We start from the raw sequence: 12,092 nt of genomic DNA on the forward strand, positions 1-12,092 counted from the left end.
TAAATTCTATATCTGAAACTAATATTACACTGTTTGTTAACTAACTGGAATTTAAATAAAAACTTGGAAAAAGTAACATAATCACAGATAAAGATGTAATTAAAAGAATGATAAAAGATACTTACAACTCTAGAAGAACATGCTTTTAAAAGAGGAAATAAATGTTTTTCTAGCAAAATGTAAGTTAGAAAAGTTGCAATAAGAAGTAGAAATTTGGGGCACAGTGGCTCAGTGGTTGAGCGTCTGCCTTTGGCTCAGGGCATGATCTTGGGGTCCCAGGATCAAGTCCCACATCGGGCCCCCCACGGGGACTCCCTCTGCCTATGTCCCTGCCTCTCTGTGTGTATCTCATGAATAAATAAATAAAATATATATTTTTAAAAGTAGTAACTTAATAGAACAATTACCACTGAGTTTGGAAAAGTGATTAAAGATGTAGGATTGAAAATACTCCAGTCCCAGATGATTTCGTAATTAGTTTCATCTAACTTTTTTCATAGGCTTCATGCTCAGCATGGAGTCCAACATGGAGCTTGAATTCATGACCCCGAGATTGAGACCTCAGCTGAGATCTAGAAACTCTTAAAGAGTGGTACCAGTGCTACTTGAAAAATTACAGCCCATAGACTATGTTCCTCAATTTATTTTATGAAGTCAGAATAAGTTTTAACACCAAACCCAAATAAAAATAGTGGAAAAAAGAAAACCCCAAACCAGTTTTATTCATGAATTTAGAAACAAAAATTAAAATAATAGCAAATGTAATTCAGCAGGATGTTTAAAGAATGATATATTATAATGACCAAGTAAGAATTATTGCAAGAATACAGAGCCAATCCAATAATAGGAAATACATCAATAAAATGAACAGTTTGAAAGAGAAAATTGCCATCAGTAGATGCTGAAATGGTATTTAATTAAATTTTGCAATCATTTCCAATCATCAAATATATAGTATAAACCTAATAAAAAATATATAGTAACCACTTAAGAGTATCTTTACCAAAATTCTATAGCATTTATTATGTTAAAACTTTTTTAGGAAGATCAAGAATTTAGTAGTATTAGAGATAAGGGTGTTTACTACTATTTTTTACTAAATATTGTCTTGGAGTTTTCAATGAAAGCAATAGAAAATAAAATTAATTGGTGTAAACAGTAAAAAAAAAAAGGTAAAACTTCTTACTGATGATATGATTGTATAATCAGTAAATGAAGAGACTTGTAATTGTCTTGAGTTAAAAGATAATTTTTTGAGATGACAGTATAGAAATTAAAAGCTACTCTCAGGATCCCTGGGTGGCTCAGCGTTTTAGCGCCTGCTTTTGGCCCAGGGCGTGATCCTGGAGTCCCGGGATTTAGTCCCACATCAGGCTCCCTGCATGGAGCCTGCTTCTCTCTCTGCCTGTGTTTCTGTCTCTGTCTCAGTCTGTGTGTGTGTGTGTGTGTGTGTGTGTGTGTGTGTGTTTATCACGAATAAATAAAATATTTTTAAAAAGCTACTCTCTGTAAACATCTAATAATTTATATGCACTTCTTTTGGAATACACTAAATGTCTGTGCCTTTTTTTTGAATCTTATGGGAAATGATCTTAAAGCCCATATGGAAGAACATTTGTTCTAACAATCTAGACAAGAAAAGTGTGAAAAAGAAAATTTCATACCAGTTGTCAGAACATAATATGAAGTAACACTTTTTTAAAATTAATAAAATATTGACAAAGGAGTCAATAAGTACATCAATGGAACAGAATAGAAAATCCTGAAATAGACTTTAATATATACGAGCTTTCTCATATATAAAAGGTAGAATTTCAAACCATAGGGGAAAGGAATAGTTTATTTAAAAAGAATTCTGGGATAATTAGTTTTTTTTTTTTTAATTTTTATTTATTTATGATAGTCACAGAGAGAGAGAGAGAGGCAGAGACACAGGTGGAGGAAGAAGCAGGCCCCATGCCCCGGGAGCCCGACGTGGGACTCGATCCCGGGTCTCCAGGATCGCGCCCTGGGCCAAAGGCAGGCGCCAAACCGCTGCGCCACCCAGGGATCCCGGATAATTAGTTTTTAATCAGGAAGGAAGTAAAATTAGACTAGTGGCCCCAACCATGTTTTTAAAAAAAATCCAGGTGGATTTAAGATTTAAATTTTTTAAATAATAAAATGAAAATGAAAGGAGACTATATGTACAATCTAGGAATTGGAGAGATTAACTTTACCAACACAGAATACTCAAAAGCTATTAAAAATTAAAAATTGGCTGCTGGGGTGGCCCAGTCTGTTAAGCCTCTGACTCTTGATCTCAGCTCAAGTTTTGATCTCAGTCATGAGTTCAAGCCCCACACTGAACTCCATGCTGGACATGGAGCCTACTTAAAACACACACACACACACACACACACACACACACACACACAAATAACAGGAAAAAATTGACTACATTAATGTATGATCTTTTGTATGGCAAAAGGTGCCATCAACAAAGTCAGTCCATTATAATTTTGGATGAAATATTTGCAAAGGCAGTCAGAGAAGTGCTCTTCAGTTTGACAGGGAAGAGATAACTTAGTGGCAAAACATGGCAGAGAAGATGAATAGACAAGTTGTAGAGAGAGCAAATCCAAGTGGCTGATGATGGGCCCATCAAAAAATGTTTAGCCTTGGTAATTGTTGGGGAATACAGATTAAAGTCATGATATGAGATAACAGTATGCAGTCAAACTGACAAGAAATAGGAATGCTTTTTGCTGTTCCTATTCGGGGGAAGGTTGTTCTTCCACTCCGCTGGTGGAAACATAAATCATTAGAGCTCTTTCAAAAAGCAATCTGGCAACATCTATTAAAACTTAAAATACTTATGCCACTTTGGGAAATCTTCTCTTAGAAGTAAAACCCCAATATATAAAGGATGGATGAACATGTGTATTTATTATAAAATTGTTCCTACTGCAATAAAACACTAGAATCAAAATAAATGCCCATCAATAGGAAAATTGGACGAGGGGAGAAACTAGTATATGCATTCCATAGCGTTTAGCCATTAAGGTGGACAAATTAAACCATGCTAGTGGACTTGAATAGAAGTCTACAATGTTTTCTTGAGCAAAAAAAGCAAAGTACAAGTGTATAAAAACGACTCTTTTTGTAAATCAGTGACAAAATTCCTCTAGATGAATGATAAACATGTATTCATATGTGTTTGTGTATGATTTTTCTATGCATGAAGAAAAGTATTGAAGAGTATACATTTAGTTGGGGGGAGGTGGGTGATGCAGGTTGGTTCGGAGGGAGTCAGGGAAAATGAAAGCCAAATAGAAAAAAAATTACATAAATGAACCAATTATATCTCAGATGTGTGATTAAGCGAAGTTATTTGAGTGGGGAGCTAGAACTCTGCTAATTTGTGGAGATGTTTGTGGTATATTGTTAAGTGAAAAGGGAAAATTGCAGAATAATGTATATAAATCTATTTTTTTAAAAAAGTAAGAACCCTGTATGTATATATATATATATATGCATGTATGTTTATATGAACAAAGAAAAGTATGGATGGATATACAGACAAGTGTTAACATTGGTTATTTTGGTGGGGGGAAGGGGAAAATAAGCAGTTGTTTAATTTATATATCTTTCCATTGTTTTACTTGTTACAACATACATTACTTTTGTAATTTGAAAAACAAAATAAAGGGGGAAAGTGTTTCAAAATGCAGGAAGCATTACAAGTGTTTCTGTTTTCTGACAAGCTGGCAGACTGACCTGGTCTGCTTGATTCCTCCAACTCTGTCCTGCTATCACCAAAGTAAAAGTAAATGTCTTGGTGTGGGACCCAGGAAATTTAACAAAACTCCCCTACCCCTGGACAAGCAGAGCAGGACTGATTCCATTTTGTGCTACACCTGCCACCTCCTGTATGACCCCCACATAACCTGCTTATTGCTTAAGGCGCTGCCCCACCCTAGTCAAACCGCTGGGCACACCCTAATCGGAAATCGGCTCATAACAATGTAACCCTGCTTTGTGCCCGCCAAAACTGCGCGCCCATTCTGACCAAAGTAATAGGCCAGCTCAAATAGATACAATAGGGTAAGATGTAATTCAATCGGCCACCTGCGTGTGGACCGACATAACTGCAACTTTCTGTGTATCCCATGGGCCACTGGCCCCTATAAAGCTGCTACGCCTCTTAGTCTCGGGGTCCAAGTCCCTGCTCCGCTGTGTCGGGTACACTTGGACCCAAGCTCGAGCTTGTAAATAAACCCTCGTGTGTTTGCATCGTGTTGGCTCCTCGGTGGTTTCTCGGATTCGCTATCTTGGGCACAACCCTTGGTTGTTACTTGTGCTTCTGAAGAGCAAAAGTAGGTACTTTGAGAAAGTCCCAAGTAGAGAGAGGCATTTTGTTTTTATAAATAATTTTTGATTTATTAAAAAAAAGTTGCAAAAACAGTTTAGTCTTCCTCCAGTTTCACCTAATGTTAACATCTTATATAACTTTGGTACAATGATCAAAACCAGAAAATTAACACTGATACAAACTAGTAATTATAGTCCTAGCCGCCACTGATACCTAGTCCAAGATCCAGGCCAGATCCCATGGTGCATTTACTTGTTAATTTCTCTTTAGTCTCTTCCACTTTGTGACAGTTCCTTAGTCTTTTCTTGTCTTTCATGACTTAGACGCTTTTTTTTAAAGGAATACTGGCCAGTTATTTTGTAGAATATTCCTCAGTTTGGGTTTGATCCAGTATTTTCTCTGATTACATTAAGGTTATGCATTAATACTAACGTATTAAAAGTGACGTATCCTCAGAGCTTGATACCAGAGGAATCTGATGTTGATGTGTCTTGTTGGTGATGTCACCAATGTGATGATCACATGGTTAAGATTCTCGCTCTTAGATTTCTCCATTCTAAAGATACTGTTTCTTCCTTTGTAGTTATTCTCTTGGGCAGTATAATTTGCAGAGAGTTTTTTTTTTTTTTTAACACATTCCAATGTTGGACCCTGGCTCACGGGTGCCAACGCGTCCCGGTGGACGCCCCAGAGACTCAGACCCCAGACAGGCAGATGCAACAAGCAAGAGGGTTTATTGGACGTTTGCGCAAACGGGCTCTCCGAGGTGGCAGAGCCCCGATTAGCAATTACAGGCATCTTTTAAAGGCAAAAAAACAGCGGGAGTAGCATAGCATTGATTTCTTTGAAGGTCAGCACGACCATGTTCAGGGACTTTCCCAGTCAGGGCGAGGGGAGATAGTTTCTTTTTTTTTTATCTCGCAAAAACAGAATGTTTTTGTTACTTGAATTCTTATCTCGGAAAAAAACAGAATGTTTTTGTTACTTGAATTCATGGGAGGCGCCTGGATGAGCTGCCTCAGGGTTAGGCCTTGTCCCACTTGCGGGCGGGGGGGGGGGGGGGGGGGGGGGGGGGGGGGTTCTTCACCAACAGATTCTGTTTGATTAGCTCTGGCAAAGGGTTCAAGTGAAATCCCTAATAATTCTAATGGGCAGACAAGAGTAAACTTTGGATGTGGATCGCACACCTAGTCCTTAGCCCTGAAACAAAATACCATCCTCACAGAACAGATAATAATGAGAAATACTGAACTATGACATTTATGAATAATCTTTAGTAACCTAGGTGTGTTAGTTTTCTAGTGCTACCTAACAAATTATCAGAGACTTATCTTAAAGCCACACACATTTATTACCTTGCAGTTTCTCTGAGTCAGGAGTCCAGATACAGCTTAGCTAGGTCCTCTGATTCAGGGTCTTACAAGGCTGTAGTCAGATATTGGCCAGAACAGTGGTGGTCTCATCTGATCCTCAACTAGGGAAGGATCTGCTAGCAAGATCACATGGTTAGTTACTAAGGGCCTCAGTCACTTGCTGGCTGTTGACCAGAGGCTACCCCTAGTTCTTTACCACATGGGCCTTTCTGAAGTCCAGCCCTCTAGAGAGGATAGAGAGGCTGGATATGGAGTTATTAATTGATTCTGGCTATGTAAGGAAGCCTCTATAAAAACCACAATAGGATGGGGTTTGGAGAGTTTCCAGACTGATGACATACCAAGAGGGTAACACATAGCAGGAGGGTGACACACCTCAATCCCACAGGATAGAGAAGCTCCTGCACTTGGGATCCTCCGAGACTTAGCCTTATGTATCTTTCCATCTGGATGTTCATCTATATCTTTTAGCATATCTTTCTATGATAAACTGGTAAACAGCAAGTATAACTTCCTGAGTTCTGTAAGCTGCTCTAGCAAATTAATCAAATCTTAGGAAGGTGTCTTGGGAACCTCCACATTAAAGCTGATGGATCAGAAGACAAGTAACAACCTAGACTTGTGATTGCTATCTGAAGAATCTGGGCAGGTGGTGATGGTGAGGGGATAGTCGTGTGGGACTGAGCCCTTAACTTATGAGATCTGGTGCTATCTCCAGATAGAGAGTGTCAGGATTGAGTTAAAGTGTAGGCCCGCAGCTGGTATCACAGAATTTCTTGGAGTAGGGAAAACACCCATACTTTGGGTGTCGGAAGTGTTATCAGTGTGATAGTAGCGTGAGATGAAAGGAGAAATATGAGAAGTGACATTTTCCCTACACACCTTGTAAACAGCAAAGAGCCTGTTGTATTCCCAAAAAGGAACCTACAGTTTTTGTGTACATGAGAAGTGTTGGAAAATCATTTCCCTTACACTCTTACCTTCTGGTTGATTCCACTTTAAAAATTTAGTTTGAAGCTAATTAAGTTAGAAACAAGCCAGTAGGGATCCTGGGTGGCGCAGCGGTTTGGCGCCTGCCTTTGGCCCAGGGCGCGATCCTGGAGATCCGGGATCGAATCCCACATCAGGCTCCCGGTGCATGGAGCCTGCTTCTCCCTCTGCCTGTGTCTCTGCCTCTCTCTCTCTCACTGTGTTCCTATCATAAATAAATAAAAATTAAAAAATAAAAAAAAAATAAAGTCTTAAAAAAAAAAAAAAAAAAAGAAACAAGCCAGTGGATTGGGGGGTAGGGAGTAAGGATAGCCTGATAATATGGGATGCCACAGACTCTCAGTTAAAATAGTAATATGGCCCAATATAAATTAAAACGGGAGCTTCGAGGATTAAAATTTATTATATAAACTCTAATTTATAGAGGGGTGATTTTCCCTTCTACTTCTCCATTTGATGGCCTAATTTTGCCTACCTTAAACCAGGAAGGAATATATATATTATATATTATAACACCTTATATATATTGTAACATATATATCAGATATATAAAACTTAAGTATGAAAAAAAATTAAAAAAAAAAACTTAAGTATGTAACTTTATATATATAAACATATATAAAGTATGTAACTTTATATATATACATGTATATATATGTGTGTGTGTGTGTATATATATATATATATATATATATATATATATATAACTTAAGTACGTAAGTGAATGATGCTTCATGGTGAATTACTACAACCTTAATGCTGTGGTCCCATCCATTAGAAGCCCCATACCCAATATCTGGTATTATTAAAATTACTGAGTCTATTCAATCAACAACTGGTAAGTATTTTGATCTTACAGATTTGGCTAACATACTCTGTTTAATGCCTATTTCAACAGCCTCTCACCTGCAGTTTTATCTTTGCCTCCAAAGGGAGGGACATTTTAAGTCTTCTCCAGGCTACCCATGAGGTACCTCAATGGCTTTGTCATCACAAACTTTGCAGACAAGATCTTAACTGTATCTACCTTTCTCTAGGAACATGAGTATGGCACTATTATTGGTGTACTCCTGCAAGGAGATTCATTTGACACAATCATTGTAGACATACAAGTCCAACATGTTTAAGTCCTTTTTGGGTACTGGTGGCAGCATAGTCTTCGTTTATAAATTTTATTTTTATCTAATTGATGTTACCATGGATAAATCAGCCCTCCTTAAATGGGGCTGTCTTCAACAAAGGCTTAAAATCTCCATGTTAAAATCAACACTCTTGTTAGTACCCTCAGAGATTCCTTCACCCTAGAGGCTTTGGTAACCTCTTCTCATGCCTCCTGGAGTCTTTGGACCACTTATAAAGGCCATAAGTTATCCAAAGACTTCTGATGCAAGAAACTGCTCATCTTTGGCCTCATGCTATATACATCATTAAGACAACCAATGGTTGGCTACATACTGGGCTCTCCTAGAAAAAAAGGCTCTCACAGACAGTGAGGTTGTGACCCTCAATACCCAGCTTCTCATGCTCTGGGTTATGGAAACAGTGCCTCACAAGCTTGACACAGCTACTGAGACCTCCTTAAGACAGGATGAAGCCAAATCTGGGCCAACATATGCCACCTGCAGGAGAGTGGACTCCCCTGTCCTCAATCCCATGCCAGATGCCATGCTGCTGGAGGAGGTCTCCCTTCCCCCTGAACCCCTTGGAATCAAGAGTTTGTAGACTATACAAATGACACTGCTAATCATCTTATGTGATGGAATTCACATCCCTTAGCCAGGATTTCCTTCATAAATGATAGAACCCAAGTGACAATACACTTGAGAAAACTTCCAGCAGTCACCTTAGCATTGGACATCCTGGTCAACAAATGGCTCCATCTTCACATTCATTACAGACTACTGGTCCATTGCTTAAAAAGTATTCCCTTCAGGGAATACACCCAGGGTAAAAAAAAAAGTTGCCTCATGGATACTCAATATACAAATAAGTATTATACATGACTTTAAATATACTAAGACCACAGTATAAGGCCTTGCCAGGACACACCTTCTTCTTTTCTTTTTTTTTTAAGATTTTATTTATTCATGAGAGACACACAGAGAGAGGCAGAGATGTAGGCAGAAGGAGAAGCAGGTTCCCTGAGGGAAGCCTGATGTGGGACTCAATCCTGGGACTACAGGATCATGCCCTGAGCCAAAGACAGATGCTCAACCACTGAGCCACCCAGGTGTTCCACTATTTCTTATATTTAAAAGGAGGGGATCCCTGGGTGGCTCAGCGGCTTAGCGCCTGCCTTCGGCTCAGGGCGTGATCCCGGAATCCCGGGATCCAGTCCCGCGTCAGGCTCCCGGCATGGAGCCTGCTTCTCCCTCTGCCTGTGTCTCTGCCTCTCTCTCTCTCTCTCTCTGTGTGTGTCTCCGATGAATGAATATATATTAAGAAAAAAAATAAACTAAAATGGAAATGTGGGGCACCGAGATGACTCATCCAGGTGTCCAACTCTTGATTTCAGCTCAGGTCATATTGTCAGGCTTGTGAGATTGAGTCCTGCACTGGGCTCTGCTTAAGATTCTCTCTCTCTGGGGTGTGTGGGTGGCTTAGTCAAGTGTTTCCCTTCAGCTCAAGTCATGATCCCAGGGGACTGGGATTGAGCCCCACATTGGGCTCCCTGCTCAGCAGAGAGTCTGCTTTTCCCTTTTTCTCTCCCTTTTTCTCTCTCCCTGCTTGTGTATACTCTCTCTCAAATAACTGAATGAAATCTTTTTTTTTTTTTTTAACTGAATGAAATCTTAAAAAAAAAAAAAAGATTCTCTTTCTCCCTCTCCCTCAGTCACTCCCCACACCTCTCAAAAAAATTAAAAATTAAAAATAAGTAAAACGGAAATGTGTCTCATCTCCATGTATATAAAGACTCATCATATACAAGGTCCTTTAATAATGTGTCTCCCTATCTTTATAGATTTTTTATGTTGCCATAAGCACTGGAGGCCAGAGTGAAGACATTAACCCTCCTGAAATCCATGAACATAGATGGTTTCATGGGTCAAGTAGCTGCTAATCTGACATGGAACCCATTTGAGCTAAATTTCCACCATAAAACAAAAAAACCTGTCAGGTGCAGCTGCACAACATTCTGTTGTCTTATTACTATTGGTCTGGGTATTTTCACTACTTTACAATTCAGAGGCCTCAATTCTCAAAAGCCACACTTTCAATAAAATATAGTAAATGCTAAGATTCATATCATTTCAACCGGTTACCCACTTAGAAAGCTCACCTCAGTCCTACTTCCCAGATGACATCACTTTGGTTCAGGAGCTTTCTGCTGAAGGTGACATCACTCCAGCCTAAGACCAATATGATTTTGCTCCTTCAGCTTTGCCCAGGACACCAAAACCTTCACTCCAGTGACACGTATGTACCACCTCTCCTAAGGCAATGTCCAAATTTTTTTTCTGTGATTTTGAATAGCTTGAACAGTTCATATGAATGGAATATAGTATTTTCTTTTGTAACTGGTATATTTCACTTAGCATGTCTTTCATTTTCATCCATGTTGTAGCATGTGACAGGATTTCCTTCCTTCTTGGGGCTGCATAATATTCCACTGTATGTAGATATCACATTTTCCTCATCCATTCATCTATTAGTGGACACGATTTCTTTTAATTCATTGAGCATCCTTATGATGGTAATTTTGAATTCTTTGGCAATTCATATCTTAGCTTATTTAGGTTAGACTTTTTAAAGATTTAATTGGTTCCTTTAAATGTGTCATGGTTGCCTTCTTCTTGTATGTTTTGTTTTTGTTGTGGGGATTCAGCATCTGAAGAATCAGTCAACTGTCTCAGACTCTGTAGTTTCCTTTCCAAGACTTTTTCCACATAGCCTCGCTAGAGATTCTGGAAACCTCTCAAACCTTTTCTAGGCATGCATTCTTCCAAGACTTGTATGTGCGATCTATTTGAATAGTTTACTGGTTTTCTTCTTTCTTTCTTTCTTTCTTTCTTTCTTTCTTTCTTTCTTTCTTTCTTTCTTTCTTTCTTTCTTCTTCTTTCTTCTTCTTCTTCTTCTTCTTCTTCTTCTTCTTCTTCTTCTTCTTCTTCTTCTTCTTCTTCTTCTTCTTCTTCTTCTTCTTCTTCTTTCTTCTTCTTCTTCATTTTATTTATTCACGATAGACATACAGAGAGAGAGGCAGAGATACAGGCAGAGGGAGAAGCAGGCTCCATGCCGGGAGCCCGACGCGGGACTCCATCCAGGGACTCCAGGATCCTGCCGAGGGCCAAAGGCAGGCGCCAAACCGCTGAGTCACCCAGGGATCCCTTTACTTATCCTTTTGATGCTACCTAGGAGCCCCCCCGCCTTGTGTGTGTCTATGATATTGTAGCGTATCTGTGGGGCTGTAGTAAATCATGGTCTGGGGCTCCTCCCAGTATTTATTAGTGGTACTGTAGACTCTAGCACTCGGTTGATGTCTTTATTCTCAAAAATCCCCTCAACTCTTTTTTTTTTTTTTTTTTCGGCTATTTTTTTTTTTTAATTTTTATTTATTTATGATAGTCACAGAGAGAGAGAGAGAGGCAGAGACACAGGCGGAGGGAGAAGCAGGCTCCATGCACCGGGAGCCTGATGTGGGATTCGATCCCGGGTCTCCAGGATCGCGCCCTGGGCCAAAGGCAGGCGCCAAACCGCTGCGCCACCCAGGGATCCCCCCCCTCAACTCTTAACTACAATCCAGTCAGTATTTGGATACAAGCAAGACAGACACCGGTACCTTGGGTAGCCTCCCTAAAAGTCACTTAGAGAAACGTTCTACTTCTTTCCATCTCCAGAGAGAAGATGGGAGTTGGGGATTTCCAATCAAATGTGCCTTGGTTTGGGGGCAGATGGGGACTGTCTGATGAGAGAGAACGGAGTATCACAAATTTCCTACCAGGCTTCTATGACCTTAGCCTTGTGCTTGCCTGGAGTGTAATAATCTTTACCGGTTTCTGGATTTCTCAGTTATTTTGTGGTTTGTTAAATCTGTGTCTCCATGGGGGAAAAAGGTTCCAGGGCTTCCTATTCCACCATCTTGTTGATGTTACCTTGTGTGCAAGTTTTTGTGTGATTACAAGTTTTAACTAGCTTGTAAACAGCAAGGGGCATGATTACTGGATTGTATGCTAAGAGTATCTTTAGTTTGCAAGAAATTGCCAAACCATCTTCCAAAGTATCTTCCAAAAGCTGTAACTATTCTGTATTTCCATTAGCAATGAATGAGGGTTCTTGTTTCTCCATATCCTAACCAACATTGGGTGTCAGTGTTTTGGATTTTAGCCATTTTCATTAAGCGTGTACTGGTATCTCATTGTTTTAATTTATAATTCTTT

Source organism: Vulpes lagopus, chromosome 2 (genome assembly GCF_018345385.1).
Source record: "Vulpes lagopus strain Blue_001 chromosome 2, ASM1834538v1, whole genome shotgun sequence".
NCBI classification, from domain to species: Eukaryota; Metazoa; Chordata; class Mammalia; order Carnivora; family Canidae; genus Vulpes; species Vulpes lagopus.